This window comes from Dysidea avara, chromosome 6 (assembly GCF_963678975.1).
Source record: "Dysidea avara chromosome 6, odDysAvar1.4, whole genome shotgun sequence".
In the NCBI taxonomy this organism is placed as follows: Eukaryota; Metazoa; Porifera; class Demospongiae; order Dictyoceratida; family Dysideidae; genus Dysidea; species Dysidea avara.
The window spans coordinates 12,378,040-12,390,770 of NC_089277.1; the positions used below are offsets into that span (position 1 = coordinate 12,378,040).

General features: G+C 36.7%; 1 long non-coding RNA gene across 1 annotated transcript; it reads right to left on the reverse strand.

Annotated features, from left to right (window-relative positions):
- Positions 1-91: 91 nt before the first annotated feature.
- On the reverse strand, positions 92-2,809 carry LOC136257802 (uncharacterized). Its single transcript, XR_010702168.1, has 2 exons — positions 2,694-2,809; positions 92-916 (listed from the first exon to the last, which is right to left on the reverse strand). It is a non-coding gene; the product is annotated as an uncharacterized lncRNA (long non-coding RNA).
- Between the last annotated feature and the right edge of the window lie 9,922 nt (positions 2,810-12,731).

A 12,731-nucleotide genomic window follows, 5' to 3' on the forward strand; every position in this document is an offset into this window, starting at 1 on the left:
GAAAAGTTAAATGCAATATAAAGTGGACAGTGTATGGAACGTTGCATACTCAGTATACTTCAGTCATCAATATGTTATTTTTTATTGGATGTAATCAACATTGTGCTGTCTTTCATAATCTCATAACTGATCTGTGAAGTTTAAATGCACAAAACCTTTTCTACTGAAAAATGTATAAAACCTTAAGCTTCTGGAATCCTTTAGCTAAGTGTAACTTGTTCATGATCATTGAAAATACAGTATCTCTATTAAATATTTTATCAACAGTTAATATAGTATTGTACTAAACTTTAGTACTTTTGAGTTGTATTGTACTTAATACTTATTGATTTCATCAACTACTGCACTTGTACTCCATTGACCCAAACAAAACGTGGACAAAGTACATTATACTATATGGCTCCATTTGATCCTGGTAAGAGTACACAAACTCTTTACATCACAACTGAATCAAGAGTTTATACCACAAAGTTTGTGAACTCTCTATTGTGATACATTAATTTTAGTCATCACTAATGATAATAACATGTGGTTAACAAACTGCTACTAAACTTTATTATATCATTTGGTAGAGATGTAGACATCACTACTTTATTATAATAATAAGACCATAAAAGATCACTGAGTTATGCACGACTGAACAATGTGGACTTGGAAAACATTTTCAATACAAATATTCTCCATTACTTGAAAACTAGTGGACTTGATATATCTTCTGTTCAAAATTTCTCAATTAACAGATTTGCTTCTCACAGAGGAATATTGTGAAGTAGCTATATGTATTAGTGATCTATTGTCTAACTGTACTGGTACACATAATTCTCAACAAATTTTAACACTAAGAATCTAATCACCACTTTTAGATACTCAAGAGTAGCTAGTACTTGTCATCACAACAAAGCTGATCACAGTTAACCTATAACACATGCAAACGCTTCATGATTAATAGTATATTTCAACATTAATATTGTATATATGTGACTGAATTTGGAAAATCACCCTAATGGGCACATTCGACACATTTAGCTCTGAAACACAGCATTATAAGTTTATTTCCTACCATTTAAGCCGGGGTAGAATAAACCATAGATACCTTGAATAACAAGAAAATTTTAGAAAAGGTTTTTCTGCTTTGAACAGCACCATGCTAGTTTCATAAATTGTAGGTGCGACAATAAGGGTGATTTTCCAAAATTCTGTTACATATACATTTTTAAATTCCTTACACTTGTTTGTAACATTATTATATACCCACACATACCGCATCAAAAGAAAGGATGGTGCCAGAATGCTTTTGTCTGAGAGGCCCAACTATCAATTACTGATTGTGAAGTGACCATTATGCTTTGCTTTCAGCTATGTTCAGCCTATTACACAGCACTATAAATGAAGAACAGTAGAAGAAGAGCCTCTGCAATAAATTGGAATATACGGATGATGCCTATTTACAAACATATAGGGCTGTCAGCAAAAAGAAATGGGACACTGACAAAGGAGGACAATAGTAAGTCCATGGTGCATGCATTACTACATTAGGTGCCTTTTGGCATACTGTGGTATGCCAAAAGGCACTTATTGGGCTGAAGTGACGTCAAACAGTGAAAAATCAAGCCAGTAGCCTTTATCAATGATCAGGCAGACAGGCAGTTAGTCAGTAGAAAATTCCTTAAAAAAATTTTTTCATAGCAATATGTTGGAAGTATTTAGAGTCATATTAAAGGCACTTTTCGGCTACCCAATACTGCCAATTAGGCACCAGGATGGTATTGTCAAATTGGTAGAAAACTCCAAACCTCTATGATCCTTATAGTACTAGCATACAGTATGATACTGCACAAAGCCATTAACATCACTGTGAAAAATGGCTGCATGCCATCTTTGATTTCACAACTTTTTCACCCAGGCAGCTTTTGAAGGCAGTGCCCTTTTTTTACAGCTTGGCTGTTTTCACATCGACTTCACTTCTTGTAGCCCAAAGCCAATGGCTTTGAGGCTTGTTTCTATTGTTCTTCTTATCTACAGATACAATGACGATGATATTAGAGATACTACATCATACTAGCACTTGACCAGTACAGAAAAATATCTACTGATCTGATACCAAAGCACTGACACTGTGGAAAAGGTGGGATATAATATGGTATTTCCAGAGGCTTATTGAATACAAATAAGCCTGTATTATACTTATCTTATACTTTAGTATAATCCATACTATACTATTGCATATATGGTTTCAGTTTATTTACCACATTACCTGAAACAGCTTATATCTAATATAATTCCCACACTATACAATCACATATGTGGTTTCAGTATGTTTAACACATTAACTAAAGCCTTACATGAGATAGTTAGTATACTACAGGTTATATCAAGCTTTTTTGTATTCAATAAGCCACTGGAAATACCACCTTATATCCCTCATTTTTCACAGTAAGAGCCTTATCCACAATGACGTTTTATGACATCAGGAGAATAAAAATGGCCACGATAGTTGGGGGACTGTTATACAGGCGCCTATGGAGATAAATTTTCGATCACTCATATTTCAGTTAGGTATGGAGATATCGACCATTAACCGACAGGTATGGTTATGAAGTAACAAAAGCTATTGTAAACGTACGCAATTTAAAAAAATTTTGAAATGCGACAATACTCGTTTATCGTAATGTCTTATATAAAACCGACTGTACCTGTTGTTTAGAACTCGATATCTTCTTTTCTGGCTGAAATATGAGCAATTAAAAATTTTTCTCCATAGGCGCCTGTATAACAGTCCCCCAACTATCGCGGCCATCTTTATTCTCGTATTGTCATAAATCGTCATTGTGGATAAGGCTCATTACCAAGGAAAAGCTTGAAATATACCACAGCTGTCAATGCAAGCATCAAACAGTTGCAACCAAATTGAATTAAAGTCCACTATTTAGTTTACATGTGACTATATATGGTATTTGACATGAAGGGATTATAGTCTTTAACATCAACCATACTAGCTATATAGCACCACTCTCTGCACATCGGCCATAAACAGTTTAAACAAAAAAATACAATGACTAAATTAAAGCTGAAGGGTATACACATATTCATTACATAGTAGAACTACAAGTATGGCCACTAGCTGCCACCTTTATCATGCATGCATATACTCAGCACCAGAACTGCTCAGCACACATTGTACACTTTCTGATGCCTATAGGATTTAGTTTGCAAGACTTGTGAAAGAATTACAAGTATCTGAAACTTGCTTTATGCTCATTCTTATACAACAAACACAAACATAGATTGACAGTGCACCCTGAGTCCATGTTTGCCCTGCATATAGCTCTTCACAGCTCCCAATTGCAACAGTCCATAAAAGCAAAATATTAACATGATGGGTGAAACTTATAATGTGAAAAATGAGGTGAGTGTGGCCAATTAAGTCTGTCATTTGTAAGTTGTAAACCACAAACACCATAATGACTAATTAATTATTGAAATGTGTTTTTGTGAATCTTAAAACAATATATGTGACCGGATTTCACATAACAAGGCTTCCACACACACAAAATCAAACTTACGTCTTTACCAGAAATGGATTGCTGGCCTAATACACTATCATATTCCACACTGTACTTCATTCAGGACTGGCAAGTCTGGTTTCTGTGGCAGCTTTCTTCCGACCCTGTCAAAGCCACGAGTGGGAGATTGGCGCCATTGAATGGCCATGGCTTTGTGATAATAGTGTGTAGTGAGCTGGGACTTCACAGAGAGCTCGCCAATAGTGTTCTCAGTCAATTTGGAGTGATTTGAGGGCCATGGATGGCCATGTATGGCCATTGAGGGCCCAAACTTGGCCTCTGGATTCCAATCGTCTTCTTGCTTCATTTTATACCCGTAGCTATATTGAGCCCACCCGCCACCCTCCCACCACCCTATTACTACCCACTCCAGGGGCGGATCCAGAGTTTCGAAAGAGGGGGGGCACCTTTCTGAAAAACAGTTGAAGACCAAAAAACTTGCTGAAAACCAGTTGAAGACCAAAAAAAAAAAAAAAAAAAAAGGTCACAACAATAATAGCTAGTTATCCTTACCTACTATATCACGTCTGTTATGTAAAATAAAATCCTATTTGTAGCTTCATAGGTAAGCTACACTGCCTCATGAACATTGTGACTGCTTTATTAGAGTAATTGACTGCTCTATTAGAGTATATCGATCTTGTATGCAATTTCTTGAAGGGGGGGGGGCATTTGCCCCAAATGCCCCATCCTGGATCCGCCACTGCACTCGAGAAAAGCTGCCCAAAACAGGGCTAATTTTGGGTATCAGAAATGTATACACCCACTCAGTGATAGCTAGTAAATAGATGAATACTTGGTGCAAATTTTGTTTGCACAGCTGTAGGCACTCAAAAGTTATTACACAATGATTACTTAAAATTGCCATATCTCCTAACGAAGCTTTGCGCGTCGAAGCCTGGTTTTGTCAAATTCAGTCACATATACACCTGACAAATTAACCACTCTGATAAGTGAGGATATGCATGTGTGTGATCTTGCTAACACTATACGGGATTGACAATAAATTCATGATCAGTATAGTGTGTTTTGTAAGGCCTGGGGATAGTTATTAACAACCTTAGAAATAACATCCACATAGTTAAGGATAGGTGCTTGTGTAATCGGTTGGTAGACTGTATATAATAGGTATATATAGCTATAATGCATTGATGACTTGGATGTTATTATTGATACCCATGCATGTGTACATTTCTCTTTAATCATGTATATGCTCTAATATTATAATTACCTAACACTGAAATAGTAGCTATGTACCAGCATAGCTAAACTCTACATGCATACCCTGTATATAACCTTTTATTATAACTTAATACTGATATTGTAACAATTAAGAAAATGATATCATTCCACTATAGTGTTACAAGTGCATTTGCCTTATTCATATAGTTAGTAGGTTATGTATGTCAATGTCAAATTCACTTGTTGACTGGTATACTACTCTTGTGTGTCAATATGTGTAAGCGATCACATTCTATATCAATTCATTGTCCAGATATCTTGATACTGATATAACACAGCTTTTCTTGAATATTCCTGCCACACCAGAACTTGATCAGCTTATATTATAGTCAAAATGTCAAATTGGGTTTCACAACTGGAGCAAATCATCGGCACTGTCCTTTGAGCAGATATCTTTATATTTATATACACCTTTATTCTATTTCTTTCCAATATTTCTGAGCAGCTTACGAGTGTAGTCAAAAAGGGTTTCACAACTGGAGCAAATCGTCAGCACCTTTTAGCACAGATATCTGTACACCAATATTCCTGGCAAAGTTTGAGTGGCTAAGCCACACCACAGCTGTCAAGAAGAAAAGTTACCAGTCACTAGATGAAAGTCTTCAATCCAAGTCCACTATTTTCTCAGTTGTGTATGGCATATGACATGAAGGTTATTTTATAGTCTTAAGAACAACCACAAATTATTATAGTTCAGTGACGCACATAAACCATATAACGCACTTATGTCATAATCATTGTTATTATGTCATAATCATTGTTTAGATAGTGGTCAGTTTGTGAACCATGTGTTATGATGACTAAATGTGTCATTGAGTTCACTAACTTTGTAAACATGTTATGAACTCTTGAATTTATATAGCTACCAACAACATGAATGTGTTATTATGCTATGAAGTACCTATTATGCTATGAAGTACCTATAAGGCATATTAATTTTTAGTTTGCTGCAGATATGATTTACAACTTGTTAAAAACTATTATAACTAAGGTTTCCTAAAATTGCATTGCACTTTTAAAGAAGCGAATGAAGGTTGCAAAGGAAGCTACAAAACAAGAAGTGATTACTAGGCTGTCCAGTTAGTTGTAATGCAATTACGTAGCTTTTTTTAAAAAAAAACTTAAAATATGCACCAAACAATTTACGGTATTTACACTTTATCAATGTGGATGTATTGTGCTGTCTTTCATAATCTCATAACTGATCTGTGCACAAAACGTATTCTAAAGCTATATACAAAGACTTAAACTTGCTTCATGATCAGTGATAGTACAGTATTTCTGTTAAATAGTTAATCAAATCTAATTGTACTAAACTTTAGTACTTAATACTTGTTGATTTCAACTACAGTACTTGTACTCCATTAACCCAGACAAAACATGGCCAAACTACATTATACCTTATAGTACTTTCAACTATATATGGTTCCATTCCTGGTAAGAGTACACAAACTCTTTACATCACAACTGAATCAAGGGTTTATACCACAAAGTCAGTGAACTCTCTGTTGTGACACATTAATTTTAGTACATATCACCAATGATAATAACGTGTGGTTAACAAACTGCTAGTAAACTTTATTACATCCTTTGTAGAGATATAGTTAACATCTACTATTAAACATCACTAAAACAAGTGTCACCAAGTCATACTGAAAAAATGTGGTTTTGGAAGACTGTGAAGTGGCCATTACAGTTCGCTTTCAACTATGTTCAGCCCATAGTTACACAGCACTACAAATGAAGAACAGTAGAAGAAGTACCTCTGCAATCAATCTGAAAATACAGATGTTTCACATTTACAAACGTAAGACTGTCAGCAAAAAAGGGACACCGACAAAGAAGGACAAGGGTAAGTCCATGATGTGTGCATTGTACATGCATACTGTGGTAGCTACATATACCAAAAGGCACCTATTGGGCTGAAGCAACTTTGAACAGAGAAAAAATTAAGCACTTAGCCAAACATTAATCATCTGCCAGACAGCTGAGTCAGTAGAAAATCATGTTAAAGTTTTAAAAAAGGTAGAGGCTATTCGTCCGGTTCCGGACGCCGGCCAATTTTACCAAACTATTTGTCCGGCTTGGTCCACGTGAATAAAAACTTAGACAAAAGGGTTCTCAAACGAAAAAAAAAACATGACCTGTCTGGTAATCGAACCCGGGACCTCCAGTGTGTGAGGCAAGGATCGTAACCACTGTGCTATTTGGCTCCCAACTATCAAGCTCTTTTAGTTTCTACCTTATATACGTCACTAAGAAGAGACTATATAAGAAGAAATCCCAGTAAAGAAGAAACCAAATCTGAACCCGACCCTAACCCTAACATTAACGTGATGTTTGCCTGTTACGCACAATGATGACTTTCACTGTCTGTATGAAGGTAAGTTTTTGGGTGAGTTTAGGGTTGGCCCGGCTTCGCCGGAACGCTTGCTTCGCTCGCTCCAACCCAACCCACCCTGGGTTTTACTCTTTTCACCACCTTTCATAACGGTGGGGTCTATTCTACGGAACGGAACGGAACGGAACGGAACGGAAACTGCGGAACGGAATGCTTTCTCAGATTGAAGCTTGCAGCTTACCATTGCTGTACAAGTTATCAGTGGCACTTCCAGCAGGTAATCAAACGTACCCCAAGAAAGATAAAACGAATTTAAGGATCGATTGTGGGTTCTTGTTGGTTGTCATTAGTAACGAAGTACTAATTGTGGGAATAGCTGACTCAGTGTGTTCATCTTCGGATATACCAAGTAGGGAACTTAATGCATGACTTGTTTTTACTAGTATGTGAGTTATTTTTACTTACTTGACTTTAGAATGTACAGTCTGAGGCCCAGCCTTTCTAATCGGCATAAATCAGTATGTGTATAGCTACACTACAAAGGAAACAAGTATGGTGACAAGCTGAATCAACTCAGTCTAAGCAGAATCTAAAGGAATTTTGTGCAGTGTGTGAGGAGCAAACATTCAGATACCTCAAGGAGGCTATATTGTGTGAACATCAATGATTCATTAACAGAGTAGTGGACTATTGTCAGATATCTCAGCCTGAGTACTGAGTTGAATTCTGGATGGGGTCTATTTTACAGAATGGAATGCTTTCTGAATCAACTTACAGCTTGGCTAGCTGCTCTCATTGCTGAAATTGCATTTTATCAGTGGAACCTCCAGGAAAATGGAATAGGATAATTATAAAACGTTAATTAAGTGATTGTTTAGGTAATCATGACTTTATTCAGTCTAATAAACAGAATATATGGTTGATTGAGTGAGGTATCACTTTCAGAATGTTCAGACGACAGTGATGAGATGCATGGATTCATCGAATTTTTGTTGTGGTTGGAGACATTAAATATCCAAAAGCAAACTGACTGTATAATATTAATTCACTTTCTTTATATTTTCTCAATTTTGAGCCTGTATACAAATAATTGAATTTTCCTTGTCAATAGAAATCCTAGAATAAGATGGGAGAGAAACTTATCTTTGTTTACCTATACTGTACAACCAGGAGTTCGTAATACTGATTTGTATGGGGAGAGTGTCTAACTCTCAGTATGGCCTGTACAAACACCCTGCGTAAAGTTCACCTTTCATCAAATCAACACCTTTACTGGGGGGGGGTAGAATACTGTTGATTAGTGTTGCTGAAGAAGGTAAAGCCTTTGTTCTGAAATAAGGCCGAGGTGTTACTTTAAGCAGGGTGTTTGGTGAATGCATTCAAGTTAGACACTCTCCACCTTATTATGAACTCTTGGTACAACTTCAAGGGAAAATGAAGAAAACATACATATGAATCAATAAAATCACTACAGTAAGGTGAATTACAGACTAGTGAGATCTTGGTTAATTAATGACAGTGGTTGGAGATTAAGTGTGGTAGCTTCTTGTTCTTGAATATGTTACAAAGTGGAAGTACAAATCAAAATGGAATATCAATTTCATTATGAAAAATTTGTATACATAAATAATCTAGCATTACTATTTCATTTGTCCTCCACTTAAACATGCTACAACAGTACTAGTGTCAGTACATTGGCAGTGAGTCTACCTTGAAATCTCAACTCTAGAGTAGATCCAACACAGGACAACCCGCACTGTAACAAATACATGTGATCCCATTGTAATTTCATAGACCAGCTGGACTGGCAATCACTTGAAAATAGACGAACAAATTTAATCTGTTTTGTTTGAAGTGAAGAATGTGAACTGTTACACCTAGGATTCTTAGGTGGTATGTACTTAATGTGTGCTCCATTTCAGGTCTGACCAGATACACTGAAATTACACACACATCCTGGTCCAAATCACGTTTGCCTGGTGGCTACGGGCATGGTTTCACATGCGGCTTATAATAGAGATTTGGCTAATCTTGGAGTTTTGGCATTTAGCCTAATTCAAGGCTCAGTAGCAGTCAGACACATCCTTGAATTGTGCAACAGATAAAATCAGCTCACTATTGAATACGACATTAGTCCACTGCACCAGCTGTTAATATATAAATAACTCCATGCATACACTTCAGTGATGTTTGCAGAATATACCCTCCTTGCGGTCTGCCAAAATATTTGCTCCTCACACACTGCACAAAATTCTTCAAGTTTTAATTCAGCTGGCTCTTTCCTGTTACCATTATCTTCCTGCTTGCTTTATTTATACACTGACTTATGACTTGAAAGATCGGCCCAGACTGTTTTCTAAAGTCTAAATAATAAAAACAGCTCACATAAAGTTCCCTTCCGTATGGATGAACATCACTGATACAGCTCATCCCACAATAATACTTCGTTACTAATGACAACCAACAAAAACCCACAATCGATCCGTTAATTCTTTTTGTCTTATGTTTAATCACCCACTGGAGATGCCACTGCTAACTTATAAGGGAAGTTTCAGCAATGGTAAGTTGCAAGCTTCAATTTGAGAAAGCGTTCCGTTCCGTGGTTTAGTCCATCATTCCGTTCCGTTCCGTAGAATAGTCCCCACCTTTCATAACCCTTACGTAATATTAAGCTCAAAAGCATCCAGACTTCCTACTGTAGTTGTTGCTCTCTCTCTTCGACTTTAGGGCACGCATCTAGTAGTTGCCGCGAGTAGTCGACTTTAGGGGATGCGTCCAGTAGTTGCCGCGGGTAGTAGACTTTAGGGGAAGCGTCTAGTAGTGTTAGCGTTAGGGTTAGAGTTCAGCTTTGGTTTCTTCTTCACCTTTAGGGTTAGGTTCTTCTTACTATATACAGCTTATTTCGTTAGTCACATTTATAAGATACAAAAGAAGGGAATCAATGGAGCTAGCAGCGGTAGCATAATTGGTAGCACACTGGACCATCACACTGAGATCCTGGGTTCGATCCCCCTTCAATACTGCACTTTTTTTTCGCCTTTTTGGTTCACCGTTTTTTGTCTAAGTTCTGTAGGGTTATGAAATAGGGTGAAAAGAGTGATACCCCTCCAACCCCAGCTCGCCTCAAACTCACCCAAAAACTTACCTTCATACAACTATTGTGTTTGATACTCGAGTTATGGGTGACACTGTGGGACGAACAGGACCACGTGATCCGAACCGGACGAATAACCAGGTGAAATCGGCGTCCGGAACTGGATGAATAGCCACTATGTAAAAAATTTTTGTAGCAATCTATGGGAAGCATTTAGAGCCTACTGAAAGCACTTTTGGGCTTGTAACCAATACTGCCAAGACACCAGGATGGTATTGTGAAACTGATATTTTTGGCCAGAGAAACCTAAATTTCCATGATCCCTAATATACAGTACTAACATGCTGTATGATAACATTACATCATTGCAGCCATTTCATGGCTGCTACCTTTGATTTCACAACTTTTTCACCCAGGCTGCTTTTAAAGGCCACATCTTTTTTGCTGTATGTGCATGGATTTCACTTCTTATTGTATTTAAATAATCCAAAGCCAACCATAAACTGGCTTCAGTTGAGGCTTACTTTTATGCAAATTATTGTTCTTCTAATCTACAGATACAATGGCGATGATATAAGACAAACTATAGTGCTCCACCAATACAGAAAAAGATCTACCAATCCGATACCAAAGCCAATTACCACGGCAAAGCTTTAGTGCCTCAACTAAAGTACAGATGTCAATGCAAGAAGCAAAGAGTTGCCAACCTGAGGTCCACTATTATTTAGGTAAGTTGTGTATGGCATATGACAAGAACGGATCCAGAGATCTTTTATGGTCTTAAAAACAACCATACTAGCACCACTTTCTCTGCAAAGCAGTATTGACAGTTTAAACAAAAAAAAGTACAGGGTGTACCAATGACTAAATTTAAACTGAAGGGTATACACCTATGCATTACATAGTAGAACTATAAGTATGACCATATAGCTGCCACCTTTATCGTACTCAGCACACAGATGTTTTGTGTACTCCCTGATGCCTATAGGATTGGGTTTGTAATACTTGGGAAAGAATTACAAGCATCTAAAAGTCTAAAATTTGCTTTATACTAATTCATATGTACACAACAAACACAAACACAGATTGACAGTGCACCCTGAGTCCATGTTTGACCTGCATAACTCTTCACAGCTCCCAATTGCAACAGTCCATAAAAGCAAAATATTAACATTATGAGTGAAACATATAATGTGAAAAGTGAGGTGAGTGTAGTGCAGTACATAAGCCCTTAAAAAAATTGACATAATTGTTCACTTTTTGATAAAAGCACCAATTTTTTTACAGGGTATATGGAGCGTGCACTAAGTGTTTTAAGAAGGGGAGGCACGTAAAAAGTCCTCAGGAACACCCCTTTTTGCACCCTGACAAGAAAACTATTTGTTACTATTAAAAATCAATCATGTTTCTATCAAGTTAACTGCTGGGCCTAGTATCATAGTAGTACAAAGCATACAGCTGGAACATAATAGTCTATTAGTAATCTATAAAAAAACAAATAGTTTTCTCACCTAGGCAGTAAACAAAATCACTAAAATTTCCATTTGCAGGGATTCTGTTAAAGTTTTGGACCTTCAATGCTGACGATTGTGTAGTACTATGTACAAGGATCATCCTGATGTGTATCATTTCTTTATTGAAGGGGTATAACAAAAGTTATTTAATGCTAAAGTCACAGGTGGATAGCTCAACAAAAAACCATGAACTACAGCAGTTCAATTATCAAGCACAGAGCTTGAACAAAAGGTCCCTTGTCCTTATACTGGGCACCATATGAAAGGTAATTAAATTTCTAGTTTAATGAAGGCAGTTGCAAGTTGTTTCAACATCTTGTTCTCAAGTTACAGCGCTTTCAATTCAGTGTAATATAGCATAAGCAAGAAAAGCACACAGATGAGTATTAAGGTATTTCTTAGTGCTGTGATAACGCTCAAAATAAGTATAAAGGAGCTGGGTTCCAATGAAGTGAGATTTTGAGCACTAAGAAGTACCTATTGACGCATCCATGTGCTTTTCTTGCTTATGCTATATTACACTGAATTGAAAACGCTGTAACTTGAGAACAAGATGTTGAAACAACTTGCAACTGCCTTCATTAAACTAGAAATTTAATTACCTTTCATATGGTGCCCAGTATAAGGACAAGAGACCTTTTCTTCAAGCTCTGTACTTGATAATTGAACTGCTGTAGTTCATGGTTTTTTGTTGAGCTATCCACCTGTGACTTTAGCATTAAATAACTTTTGTTATACCCCTTCAATAAAGAAACAATACACATCAGGATGATCCTTGTACATAGTACTACACAATCGTCAGCATTGAAGGTCCAAAACTTTAACAGAATCCCTGCAAATGGAAATTTTAGTGATTTTGTTTACTGCCTAGGTGAGAAAACTATTTGTTTTTTTTATAGATTACTGATAGGCTATTATGTTCCAGCTGTATACTTTGTACTACTATGATACTAGGCCCAGCAGTTAACTTGATAGAA